General features: G+C 37.9%; 1 protein-coding gene across 9 annotated transcripts in view; it reads left to right on the top strand.

Moving 5' to 3' along the window:
• Positions 1-14,131, top strand: part of MTX2 (metaxin 2) — a 150,143-nt gene that overhangs the window by 118,851 nt on the left and 17,161 nt on the right. The window lies entirely within an intron of this gene.

Below are 14,131 nucleotides of genomic sequence, written 5' to 3' on the forward strand. Positions count from 1 at the left end.
AGGACTGTCACAAAGGTCATCCTTTGGGACTGTTTTTAGAATATCTCTGATAAAAAGGTTCTCAATGAATATTATTTGTAAATAATTTAGAGTAAAAAAATATATAATCCTTTTATATTTACCTTTTCCTTTCTCATAATAGGAATTGGTGACAAATTGTGTATCCTTTTTGGCTTGGAATTGGGAATTTTAGAGTCAGATTTGTTATATGTTGTATTAGTGAGGGTTCTCTAGGCAAACAGAACCAACAGGAGGTATCTGTAAATAGGAGATTTATAAAAGTGTTCCATGCAACCATGGGGACGTAAGAGTCCAAAAATCTGTAGGACAGCCTGCAAGCTGGCACCTCCAATGAAGGTCCTCAGTGAACTTCCTAGGAAAGGCTGGGTAGCTGAAGTGGAAGAAGTGACTCTCCTGAATTGTCCTTAAAAACCTTTGGGTAATTAGATTATCATTCATTGCAGAAGACACTCCCCTTAACTGACTGCAGATGTAATCAGCTGTGAATGCAACCAATATGCTCTTGATTTAAGTCTGTGAAATGACCTCACAGCAACAGATAGGCCAGTGGTTGTTTCACCAGACAACTGGGCACCATCACCTGGCCAAGTTGACACATGAACCTGACCATCACACGTGTGTTAATGGACATTTGAGTTGTCCCCAGTTTTGATTATTATGAATAAAGCTGCTATGAACATTCTTGTACATGCCTGTTAGGGGTCATATGCCTGATTTCTCTAAGGTATATTTCTGTGAGTCGAATGAAGGCACACAGAGTAGGCATATACTTAGTAGTAGATAATACCAAATAGTTTTTCAAAGTGGTAGTAACAATTAGCAGTATTCCCACTAGCAGTGTATGAGAGATCTCAAAAACCAGTCAACTGTCCCACCCTTACCCCATTCCCAAGTCCTGATACCTGGACAACCACTTTCAATTTCTTAGCTGTTTTGTGTATCCTGGTGTTTACCTGTATATTTCTAAGTAGGATGCTTATGTTACTATTTCACTTTTTAATCTTAAATATCTATATTTAAGAGAGCTCTTATAGCTCTTCTCCCCTACTCCTTCTCCATCTTCCCATAGTTATCTCAGATTTCTGGTTAAATTAATATTCATTGTCTACATTATAATTAGAATATGTCTTTTTCTCACCTGAATAACTCAGTGTACTATATCCTTTTTATGATTGTTTTTCCTTGAGTAAGTAATTGCTTTTTAAATTCATTTGGTTAGTTTTTCCTCCCTCAAATTGTTTGGCAGAATTACATCAAGTAGTATAATTCTTTTTTTTTTTTAACTCTTAGAAACACCACCTTTGAAATCCTTGTTCCTTATGCTTTAATTATAACAGTTCCTTCATAGACTGGCTGTAGAGCTGTTTTCTTGTCATCATCTTCTAGAGAATTCTTTTTGCTTTTCATCTTTGTTGAATCCCCTGTTTCCTGGATCCTTTTTTCTTGGTGTATTATTTTTGTTTTAGTGAAGCACATTCTTCATTAGCTTCATTAGAAAAGGGTACATAGGAAATAAAAATTTAGAGCTTGCTTGCGTGATAATGTTTTAATTCTGTCTTCACAAGTGATTGATAAACTTTGGGCTTAGAAGTCTAGATTGGGTAGACTTTCCCTTAGTATTTTTTTTTTTTAATTTTTTTTATTAATTAAAAAAATTAACTAACACAACAATAGAAATCAATCCATTCTACATATGCAATCAGTAATTCTTAATATCATCACATAGGTGTGTGGTCATCATTTCTCAGTACATATGCATCGATTTAAAGAAAGAAATAGCACTACAACAGAAAAAGAAATAAAGTGATAACACAGAGAGAAAACACAAATAAAAATAAAAAGTACAAAAATATATAAGAGAAAAAAAAAACAAAACAAACAAAAAAAAAACTATAGATCAGATGCAGCTTCATTCAGCGTTCCAAGATAATTACATTACAATTAGGCAGTATTGTGCTGACCATTTTTTTTTTTTTTAGACATCATACCATTCTACATATGCAATCAGTAATTCTTAACATCATCACATAGGTGCATGATCATCGTTTCTTAGTACATTTGCATCGGTTTAGAAGAACTAGCAGTATAACAGAAAAAGATATAGAATGTTAATATAGAGAAAAAAAATAAAAGTAATAATAATAAGAACAAAACAAACAAAACAAAACAAAACAAAAACCTATAGCTCGGATGCAGCTTCGTTCAGTATTTTAACATGATTACTTTACAATTAGGTATTATTGTACTGTCCATTTTTGAGTTTTTGTATCTAGTCCTATTGCACCGTCTGTATTCCATCAGCTCCGATTACCCATTATCTTACCCTGTTTCTATCTCCTGCTGAACTCTGTTACCAATGACATATTCCAAGTTTATTCTCGAGTGTCGGTTCACATCAGTGGGACCATACAGTATTTGTCTTTTAGCTTTTGGCTAGACTCACTCAGCATAATGTTTTCTAGGTCCATCCATGTTATTACATGCTTCATAACTTTATCCTGTCTTAACGCTGCATAATATTCCATCGTATGTATATACCACAGTTTGTTTAGCCACTCGTCTGTTGATGGACATTTTGGCTGTTTCCATCTCTTTGCAATTGTAAATAACGCTGCTATAAACATTGGTGTGCAAATGTCTGTTTGAGTTTTTGCCCTTAATTCCTTTGAGTAGATTCCCAGCAATGGTATTGCTGGATCGTGTGGCAATTCTATATTCAGCTTTTTGAGGAACCGCCAAACTGCTTTCCACAGTGGTTGCACCATTTGACATTCCCACCAACAGTGGATAAGTGTGCCTCTTTCTCCGCATCCTCTCCAGCACTTGTCATTTTCTGTTTTGTTGATAATGGCCATTCTGGTGGGTGTGAGATGATATCTCATTGTGGTTTTGATTTGCATTTCTCTAATGGCCAGGGACATTGAGCATCTCTTCATGTGTCTTTTGGCCATTTGTATTTCCTCCTCTGAGAGGTGTCTATTCAAGTCTTTTTCCCATTTTGTAATTGGGTTGGCTATCTTTTTGTTGTTGAGTTGAACAATGTCATTATAAATTCTGGATACTAGACCTTTATCTGATATGTCGTTTCCAAATATTGATTCCCATTGTGTAGGCTGTCTTTCTACTTTCTTGATGAAGTTCTTTGATGCACAAAAGTGTTTAATTTTGAGGAGTTCCCATTTATTTATTTCCTTCTTCAGTGCTCTTGCTTTAGGTGTACGGTCCATTAAACCGCCTCCAATTGTAAGATTCATAAGATATCTCCCTACATTTTCCTCTAACTGTTCTATGGTCTTAGACCTAATGTTTAGATCTTTGATCCATTTTGAGTTAACTTTTGTATAGGGTGTGAGATATGGGTCTTCTTTCATTCTTTTGCATATGGATATCCAGTTTTCTAGGCACCATTTATTGAAGAGACTGTTTTGTCCCAGGTGAGTTGGCTTGACTCCCTTATCAAAGATCAAATGACCATAGATGAGAGGGTCTATATCTGAGCACTCTATTCGATTCCATTGGTCGATATATCTATCTTTATGCCAATACCATGCTGTTTTGACCACTGTGGCTTCATAATATGCCTTAAAGTCTGGCAGCGCAAGACCTCCAGCTTCGTTTTTTTTCCTCAAGATGTTTTTAGCAATTCGGGGCACCCTGCCCTTCCAGATAAATTTGCTTATTGGTTTTTCTATTTCTGAAAAATAAGTTGTTGGGATTTTGATTGGTATTGCATTGAATCTGTAAATCAATTTAGGTAGGATTGACATCTTAACTATATTTAGTCTTCCAATCCATGAACACGGTATGCCCTTCCATCTGTTTAGGTCTTCTGTGATTTCTTTTAGCAGTTTTTTGTAGTTTTCTTTGTATAGGTCTTTTGTCTCTTTAGTTAAATTTATTCCTAGGTATTTTATTCTTTTAGTTGCAATTGTAAATGGGATTCGTTTCTTGATTTCCCCCTCCGCTTGTTCATTGCTAGTGTATAGAAATGCTACAGATTTTTGAATGTTGATCTTGTAACCTGCTACTTTGCTGTACTCATTTATTAGCTCTAGTAGTTTTGTTTTGAATTTTTCCGGGTTTTCGATGTATAGTATCATATCGTCTGCAAACAGTGATAGTTTTACTTCTTCCTTTCCAATTTTGATGCCTTGTATTTCTTTTTCTTGTCTAATTGCTCTGGCTAGAACCTCCAACACAATGTTGAATAATAGTGGTGATAGTGGACATCCTTGTCTTGTTCCTGATCTTAGGGGGAACGTTTTCAATTTTTCCCCATTACGGATGATATTAGCTGTGGGTTTTTCATATATTCCCTCTATCATTTTAAGGAAGTTCCCTTGTATTCCTATCCTTTGAAGTGTTTTCAACAGGAAAGGATGTTGAATCTTGTCAAATGCCTTCTCTGCATCAATTGAGATGATCATGTGATTTTTCTGCTTTAATTTGTTGATATGGTGTATTACATTAATTGATTTTCTTATGTTGAACCATCCTTGCATACCTGGGATGAATCCTACTTGGTCATGATGAATAATTCTTTTAATGTGTTGTTGGATACGATTTGCTAGAATTTTATTGAGGATTTTTGCATCAATATTCATTAGAGAGATCGGCCTGTAGTTTTCTTTTCTTGTAATATCTTTGCCTGGTTTTGGTATGAGGGTAATGTTGGCTTCATAGAATGAGTTAGGTAGTTTTCCCTCCACTTCGATTTTTTTGAAGAGTTTGAGGAGAGTTGGTACTAATTCTTTCTGGAATGTTTGATAGAATTCACATGTGAAGCCGTCTGGTCCTGGACTTTTCTTTTTAGGAAGCTTTTGAATGACTGCTTCGATTTCTTTACTTGTGATTGGTTTGTTGAGATCATCTATCTCTTCTTGAGTCAAAGTTGGTTGTTCATGTCTTTCCAGGAACCCGTCCATTTCCTCTAAATTGTTGTATTTATTAGCGTAAAGTTGTTCATAGTATCCTGTTATTACCTCCTTTATTTCTGTGAGGTCAGTAGTTATGTCTCCTCTTCCATTTCTGATCTTATTTATTTGCATCCTCTCTCTTCTTCTTTTTGTCAATCTTGCTAAGGGCCCATCAAAAATTCACGTATTTGTGAATTTTCTGGCACTCTGCCTATTATTGATTTCCAACATCATTCCTTTATGGTCCGAGAAAGTGTTGTGTAAGATTTCAATCTTTTTAAATTTGTTAAGACTTGCTTTGTGACCCAGCATATGGTCTATTTTTGAGAATGATCCATGAGCACTTGAGAAAAAGGTGTATCCTGCTGTTGTGGGATGTAATGTCCTATAAATGTCTATTAAGTCTAGTTCATTTATAGTAATATTCAGATTCTCTATTTCTTTGTTGATCTTCTGTCTAGATGTTCTGTCCCTTGATGAGAGTGGTGAGTTGAAGTCTCCAACTATTATAGTATATGAGTCTATTTCCCTTTTCAGTGTTTGCAGTGTATTCCTCACGTATTTTGGGGCATTCTGGTTCGGTGCGTAAATATTTATGATTGTTATGTCTTCTTGTTTAATTGTTCCTTTTATTAGTATATAGTGTCCTTCTTTGTCTCTTTTAACTGCTTTACATTTGAAGTCTAATTTGTTGGATATTAGTATAACCACTCCTGCTCTTTTCTGGTTGTTATTTGCATGAAATATCTTTTCCCAACCTTTCACTTTCAACCTATGTTTATCTTTGGGTCTAAGATGTGTTTCCTGTAGACAGCATATAGAAGGATCCTGTTTTTTAATCCATTCTGCCAATCTATGTCTTTTGATTGGGGAATTCAGTCCATTGACATTTAGTGTTATTACTGTTTGGATAATATTTTCCTCTAACATTTTTCCTTTTGTATTATATATATCATATCTGATTTTCCTTCTTTCTACACTCTTTTCCATATCTCTCTCTTCTGTCTTTTTGTATCTGACTCTAGTGCTCCCTTTAGTATTTCTTGCAGAGCTGGTCTCTTGGTCACGAATTCTTTCAGTGACTTTTTGTCTGAGAATGTTTTAATTTCTCCCTCATTTTTGAAGGATAATTTTGCTGGATATAGGAGTCTTGGTTGGCAGTTTTTCTCTTTTAGTATTTTAAATATATCATCCCACTGTCTTCTAGCTTCCATGGTTTCTGCTGAGAAATCTACACATAGTCTTATTGGGTTTCCCTTGTATGTGATGGATTGTTTTTCTCTTGCTGCTTTCAAGATCCTCTCTTTCACATTGACCTCTGACATTCTAACTAGTAAGTGTCTTGGAGAACGCCTATTTGGGTCTAATCTCTTTGGGGTGCGCTGCACTTCTTGGATCTGTAATTTTAGGTCTTTCATAAGAGTTGGGAAATTTTCAGTGAAAATTTCTTCCATTAGTTTTTCTCCTCCTTTTCCCTTCTCTTCTCCTTCTGGGACACCCACAACACGTATATTTGTGCGGTTCATATTGTCCTTGAGTTCCCTGATACCCTGTTCAAATTTCTCCATTCTTTTCCCTATAGTTTCTGTTTCTTTTTGGAATTCAGATGTTCCATCCTCCAAATCACTAATTCTATCTTCTGTCTCTTTAAATCTATCATTGTAACTATCCATTATTTTTTCTATGTTTGCTACTTTATCCTTCACTTCCATAAGTTCTGCGATTTGTTTTTTCAGTTTTTCTATTTCTTCTTTATGTTCAGCCCATGTCTTCTTCATGTCCTCCCTCAATTTATCGATTTCATTTTTGAAGAGGTTTTCCATTTCTGTTCGTATATTCAGGATTAGTTGTCTCAGCTCTTGTGTCTCATTTGAGCTATTGGTTTGTTCCTTTGATTGGGCCATATTCTCGATCTTTTGAGCATGAACAGTTATCTTCTGCTGCTGGCGTCTGGGCATTTATTCAGATTTCTCTGGGTGTTGGACCCAGCAAGGTTGTAAAATTTTTCTGTGAAATCTCTGGGATCTGTTTTTCTTATCTTGCCCAGTACGTGGCGCACGTGGCACACGTTTGTCTCAAGTGTTTGGAATGGGTCTCCCCCAGTCACCGATCTCCGTGGCCTGGGGATTTCGGATCCAAATCTCTCCGTTGGTTCAGGGGCCGCGCGTGGTTGGGGCGTCAGCTGCCGCGGCTTGAGGGGACACTGTGGCTGGTTGCGGGCCGCAGCGGGCCTGGGGGATTCCCCACCGGACCAGGAAGCCTCCCGTGGGGGGGGGGCTTCCGCGGCTTGGATAGCCCTCCTATCTGAGACTCGTATCCGCGGATTCGAAGCAGAGACTCGAAGCCGCCCGCAAAAGAGGGGTGCCACCTGCCTCGGCTTGGGAAACTTGCTTCTCCAATACTCTCAGCCGGCCCGGAAAGGGGGGAGGGATTAGCTCGGACCACCGCAGCTGCCGCTGATCGGGAAATCGCACGCCGCTCGGGGGTCTCACTGCAGCCGAGTCTCGCAGTCAGTCTAGCCAGCCCAGACTTTGGATAGCCCTCTGATCCGGGACCCGTAGCCGCGGACTTAAAGCCGAGACTCGAAGCCGCCCGCAAAAGAAGGGCGCCGCCTGCCTCGGCTTGGGGAACTTACTTCTCCGATACTCTCAGCCGGCCCGGGAAGGAGGGAGGGATTAGCTCGGACCGCCGCAGCTGCGGCCGCTCGGGGGTCTCGCCGCAGCCAAGTCTCGCAATCAGACTTGCCAGCCCAGACTTTGGATAGCCCTCTGATCCGAGACTTGTAGTCGCGGACTCGAAGCCGAGACTCGCAGCCGCCCGCAAAAGTGTGGCGCCGGCCGCCTTGGCTGGGAAGCTTGTCTCTCCGAGTCTCTCAGCCAGCCCGGGAAGGAGGGAGGGCTTAGCTCGGACCGCCGCAGCTGCGGCCGCTCGGGGGTCTCGCCGCAACCAAGTCTCGCAATCAGACTTGCCAGCCCAGACTTTGGATAGCCCTCTGATCCGAGACTTGTAGTCGCGGACTCGAAGCCGAGACTCGAAGCCGCCCGCAAAAGAGTGGCGCCGGCCGCCTTGGCTGGGAAGCTTGTCTCTCCGAGTCTCTCAGCCAGCCCCGGAAGGAGGGAGGGATTAGCTCGGACCGCCGCAGCTGCGGCTGCTCGGGAAATCGCCCGCCGCTCGGGGATCTCACTCACCACAGCCGAGTTTCGCAGTCAGACTAGCCAGTCCAGACTTGGTTACGCTGTGTGTCCATTCCCTGCTGTAGCCCCGGGAGCTGTTTTGTATTGTTTCTGTTCACCTATTAGTTGATTTGGAGTTGGAGGAACTAAGACGCATGTACCTTACTAAGACGCCATCTTGGATCTCCCCTTAGTATTTTAAGGCCTTGTGTATGTTGGCTTCTGGAGTTGCTGTGGAAACATTCAAATTATCTCTTCGTTCAGTCTTTGTGTGCTTTTCCCCTCTCCTCCCCTTTCCTTCCCTTCCTTCCTTTCTACCTCTTTCCCCGTCTCTCTCCTTCTTTCTCCTAGGAAAGAAGTTGAAAACTCCTAGGAGTTACTTTTTATTTTTTATTTTTGGTGTACTGATATTTCATGAAAACATTTGTTGGTATGACTTTCTGTATTCATTATGTTGGACAATTGGGGGACTTACGTTCTACAGTTCTGTGAAATTTTCTTGGATTATTTCTTTGATTTCTTTTCTTTTCTCTTTCTAACTCTGTTGGTTTCAGTTATTGGACCTTTTGGATTAATCTCCCATTTTCCTATTTTTTTCTGAGAGAATTCTTCAGTTTTCTTTTCTATTAAATTCTTAATATTTTGTATTAAATTATTTTAATTTCGAAGGACTTTTTTCTTTCTCTTTGTTTTCTGTTGTCTTCTTTTCCTCTCCCTGGTCCTCCTCCAATTCCTGTTTCCTAGTCTTATTCCATAGGAGACAGAATAGCCTAATGAAAAAAGGCATAGATTCTGAAGCCACACTATCTATGTTCATATATTTACTCTACTACTTACGAGTATATACCTTGATCAAAAGACTTCTCTGTACCTCTGTTTTCTTGTCTTTAAATAGGGATACTTGTACTTAAATCATAGGGTGAAGTTCTTCAGTAAGTACTTGGCATATAGTAAGTGCTCAATAAACTATCAGCCATAAATTTTTTTTTGAAATTTTCTTCTGTTCTCTGCATTTGCTCTGTTTTCTCTGAATTCCCTTTTCTGTATCTGTTTTGGCTCTGTATTGTATGATTGAGGCTTTCCTCAAATATCTGTTGATCTCCATTAACAATTTATATTTAAGGATGAGGCACTGAAGTGCTGATGGGGAAAGGAGGGGCTGCTTTTTTTTTTTTAATTTATTTTGAATTATCAAACCAAAACAACGTACAAACATGAACATTCTTAATATACAAACATTCCATGTATGGTGTACAATCAGTGGCTCATAATATCATCACATAGTAGTATATTCATCACCATGATCATTTTTTAGAACATTTGCATCACTCCAAAAAAAGAAATAAACAGAGGAAACTCACACATACCATACCCCTTACCCCTCCCTCTCACTGACCACTAGTATTTCCATCTACTCAATAGATTTTAACCTTTGTTCCCCCTATTTTTTTTTCTATACCCCTTATCACTCCCTTTCATTGTTTGCTAGTATTTCAGTCTACTCAATTTATTTTAACATTTGTTCCCCCTGTTAATTTATTTATTTTTGATCCATATTTTTTACCCATCTGTCAATATTATGTATAAGAGGAGCATCAGTTTTCACTATCACATAGTCACATTGCAAATGCTGTATCATTCATTATATATTCATTGCAAGAAGCATGGTTACTGCACACAGCTCTACAGTTTTCAACACTTCCCTTTAGCCTCTCTAATATACCTTAAACTAAAAGGGGATATCTATAAAATGTGTAAGAATAAGCTCCAGTATAACCTCTTGACTCTGTTTGAAATCTCTCAGCCACTGACACTTTATTTTGTTTCATTTCTCTCTTCCCCCTTTCGGTCAAGAAGATTTTCTCAATCCCTTGATTTTGAGTCCCAGCCCATTCTAGGATTTCTGTTCCACCTTACCAGGGAGGTTTACACCCCTGGGAGTCATGTCCCACATAGAGAGGGGGAGGACAGTGAGTTTGCTTGCCGTGTTGGCTGAGAGATATGCCACATCTGAGCAACAAAAGAGGTTTTCTGGGGGGTGACTCTTAGACCTAATTTTAAGTAGGTTTAGTCTGTCCTTTGCAGGGGTAAGTTTCATATGAACAGACCCCAAGATTGAGGGTGTGGCTTATTGATTTGGTTGTCCTCACTGCTTGCAGGAATATCAGGAATTCTCCAAATGGGGAAGTTGAATTTTCCCCTTTCTCACCATTCTCCCAAGGGGACTTTGCAAATGCTTCTTTATTCACCATTCAAATCACTCTGGGATTTATCGGGACATCACATTGGACATACCTACAAAATTTCATGCCCTATTCAAGGGTCCATGTACTTATGGTGGTCCATATAAATTATATTAGGAAATGCACTAGTCACAATATAAATTTTGTACCAAATAAACATTTTTTCCTTAGTCCCACAGGTAAGTTAAAGTTTTAAAATATGAATTACTATCTATTTTCAACACCCTGCAATATGACATTCCTTTGTTCTTCCTCATGAAAAAACATTTTTTAATTTGTACATTTAGTCACTATCATTCTACACTCTAGGCATTCCTAGATTAAACTATCTCAGTCTTTATTGTCTGTCTTTCCTTGTAGTTTCATTTGTGCTCCCAGCCCTCCTCCCTCTATCATTCTCACATTCAGCTTCGTTCAGTGTACTAATATTATTGTGCTACAAGTAGGTACTATTGTACTATTCATTTCTGAATTTTTGTAATCAGTCCTGTTGTACAAACTGTATCCCTTTAGCTCCAATTACCCCAAATCTACCCTGTTTTCTATCTCTTGATGGCTTCTGTTCTTAACTGAAATTCTCCAAGTTCATTCATTAATATTAGTTAATATCAGTGAGACCATACATATTTGTCCTTTTGTTTTTGGCTAATCTCAGCATAATGTCCTCAAGATCCATCCATGTTGTTATATGCTTAATGACTTTATTCTGATTTATAGCTGCGTAATGTTCCATCGCATGTATGTACCACAGCTTATTTAGCCACTTGTCTTTTGATGGGCATTTGGGCTGTTTCCATCTCTTGGCAATTGTAAATAATGCTGCTATAAACATTGGTTTGCAAATGTCCATTTGTGACCTCGCTCTCATGTCCTCTGAATAGATACCTAGTAATGGTATTGCTGGATCATATGGAAATTCTATACTTAGCTTCCTGAGGAGCCGCCAAACTGCCTTCCACAGCAGTTGTATCATTTGACATTCCTCCCAACAGTGGATAAGTGTGCCTCTTTCTCCACATCTCTCCAGCACTTGTCGTTTTCTGTTTTATTGATAATGGCCATTCTGGTGGGTGTGAGATGATATCTCGTGAATTTGATTTGCATTTCCCTAATAGCCAGGGAAGTTGAACATCTTTTCATGTGCCTTTTAGCCATTTGTATTTCCTCTTCTGAGAAGTGTCTGTTCATTTTGCCCATTGTATGATTGGATTATTTGTCATTTTGTTGTTGATTTGAACTAGACCCTTATCTGATATACCGTTTCCAAGTATTGTCAGATGGGGGCTTTTGACTTGTGGACTTCACTGTAGACTGATTACACAATTAAGCTGCCATTTTTGTTGCAGAGTCACTTTTTCCCCTGTTCCCTTGCTCCCCCCAAACAACAACAACAACAAAAACCCATCATTGTTTGTAGATTTTTTCCCCCAGTGATATCCTAGAGGGATTTAATTTGTCACTGTTTGGAAGCTGAGAGGGGTAGGGAGGCTGTAGGTCTCTTTAGTCAGTGTGCGTATTTTCACTTAACTTTGCTGTTTTCAGTGTGATTTCTCACCTGTGCCCTGTGCCGTGCCTTAGGGTCCCCGGTTCAGAAGTGTCTGTGGTTCATTTTCTCCAGAGAGTAAGCCCCTGTCTCTTGCGATGCCAGGAGAGGGATAGTTGTTCAGGTGCTTATACAGACTTCTGTTTTCAGTCCTTCTGTTTTCAATTTCATATCTCACATCTACTTTCTGTGGTACTTGGTACCTGCAATTTTGTAATCCTTTTAGTGTTCTGTGATGCAAATGTATTGATTCTTCTCCTGTATGGTCTCTTAGGTTTCTGCTTCTTCTGTCTTGCTAAGTCTGTTAGCATTCCTTTGTCTGCTTTTCATCTTATAAAAATGGATTGACATCTCTGGTCTGCATTGTCTCCTCTTCCTTTCTTTGTCTGTTTCTAGGTTTATCTATTTTCTATATCTTCAATGTTATTTTAGATTATTTGAAAAATTGTAGATATAAATATGTAAGTTCAATTCTTCATGTTTAACCAATAGTTGATGATCTAATATTACTTTTTTCCTTTGAAAATTTTTATTTGGAAATTAAAAAATCTCTATACTCTTAACCCTTCAATTATATTTTTCAACATTATGAATTCAGTGAATTTACTAAATATGTTGAAACAATATCAAGCTTATTAAATTTCAGATTATGACAGTCTCTCTCTTTTTTTATATTTATTTAAGAAAACAAGCAATACACTTAGATCCACCAACAGCCTCTCTTGCTAAGACATCTTTTAAGCAGTAATTAGCCTTATTATAGATCCATATGGTCCAGGGGAACTTTCTGAATAATAGAAGTGTTCTATATCTGTGCTGTTCAGTACAGTTGTAGCTTGAGCACTGGAAATGTGGCTATTGTGACTGGGGAATTGAATTTAAAATGCCTACTATATTGGACAGCATAGTTATAAGAACATTATTCTGATAGCATGTGCTAAGGGTTTTATCACAATTTTTTTTTTATTGCCAGTCATTTCTATTAGTTGGAATAAAGTATCCAGCTAAAGAATAGCATAAGCTGCCCTAAGTTCATTATTATAATTAGAATTATGTTTTCTTTTGATAAAACATAAAGATAATAAAGATTGCTATTTCAAAATTGAAACTAAGATGTGTTTGAAGTGTATCGTATCTGTTTTATTTGGAATATTTTGGGGGGTTGATAAGATATTGGCGAAAGTACTATTTTGGGAACTCTGTGAGGTTTTCTTCCATTTTCCAAGAAAAGGAGAAATGCTGTTTGAACCAATACTTGGTTTTGTTTTAGAGTTTTTATGTTCTTGAAAATAGTCTTAGTAACATTTTGTTTTTGCGTTTTAATGTTTGAGTGAAAACTCTGTGTTTTAGATACGAAACTTCTTTTATAACTCCAGATTAATTCAGAAAATCTCTTCCAAATCAGTGATGAAGAGTTATTATAGTAACTGCTGTAAAATTAATCTTGGGCATAACCATGATATTGCCATGAAATTGATGTGTGTGGTAAGTTGAATGCTGTTAAATTGGACAAATTTAATCAGTTATTTTTATAAAGAAGTAAAAATACCACAGGCCTGAGAAGCTTGGGTGATGATTGCAGAACATTACAATTTTGCTTAATTTTTTTCAGTGAAATACAGCTTTGAAGGCTATCAATTAGTCTAGTCATAACTGTGTATGTAGTGTAGTAAAATATACCATATTTACTATTTCTATTGTATTACAATTGTTAATTAACAAATGAATTTCAGGTCTTTGAGAAGATATATTAAGCAGTTCCTTTAGATTCTTTTTGCTCTTTTCAAGGCCTCAGTCTCCTCTTAGACCGTAAATCTCAGCAGGCGATTTCTCCTCATGTTTCACACAACGTGAGCATTTCCTCATTTTGTCTTTTCCACTTACCAACTTGCAGTGATCCTCAGATTCCCAACCACTTCCCTTGCATTACGGTGGAAAAGGTGCTTTATTGACAAAATGAATCCCTCCATCAGCACCCCTATTCTATCCCCTTTTGTATTCTTGTGAATCTTATATATTTATTCCACTTCTTTCTTGTATTTTTAGCTTGTCTCCACTGTTTTTTTCTTTGTGTTTTAATTTATTCAAACCATTTCTTTCATCCATACGTATATAATAGACATTTCCTAGCCTGTTCAAGCAAATACCAGAAAATGGGGTGTGTTAAAACAATGGAAATTTATTCACTCATGGTTTGAGGCTGAGACAATGCCCAAATTTAGATGTCATGAAGGC

Source organism: Tamandua tetradactyla, chromosome 3, assembly GCF_023851605.1.
Source record: "Tamandua tetradactyla isolate mTamTet1 chromosome 3, mTamTet1.pri, whole genome shotgun sequence".
NCBI classification, from domain to species: Eukaryota; Metazoa; Chordata; class Mammalia; order Pilosa; family Myrmecophagidae; genus Tamandua; species Tamandua tetradactyla.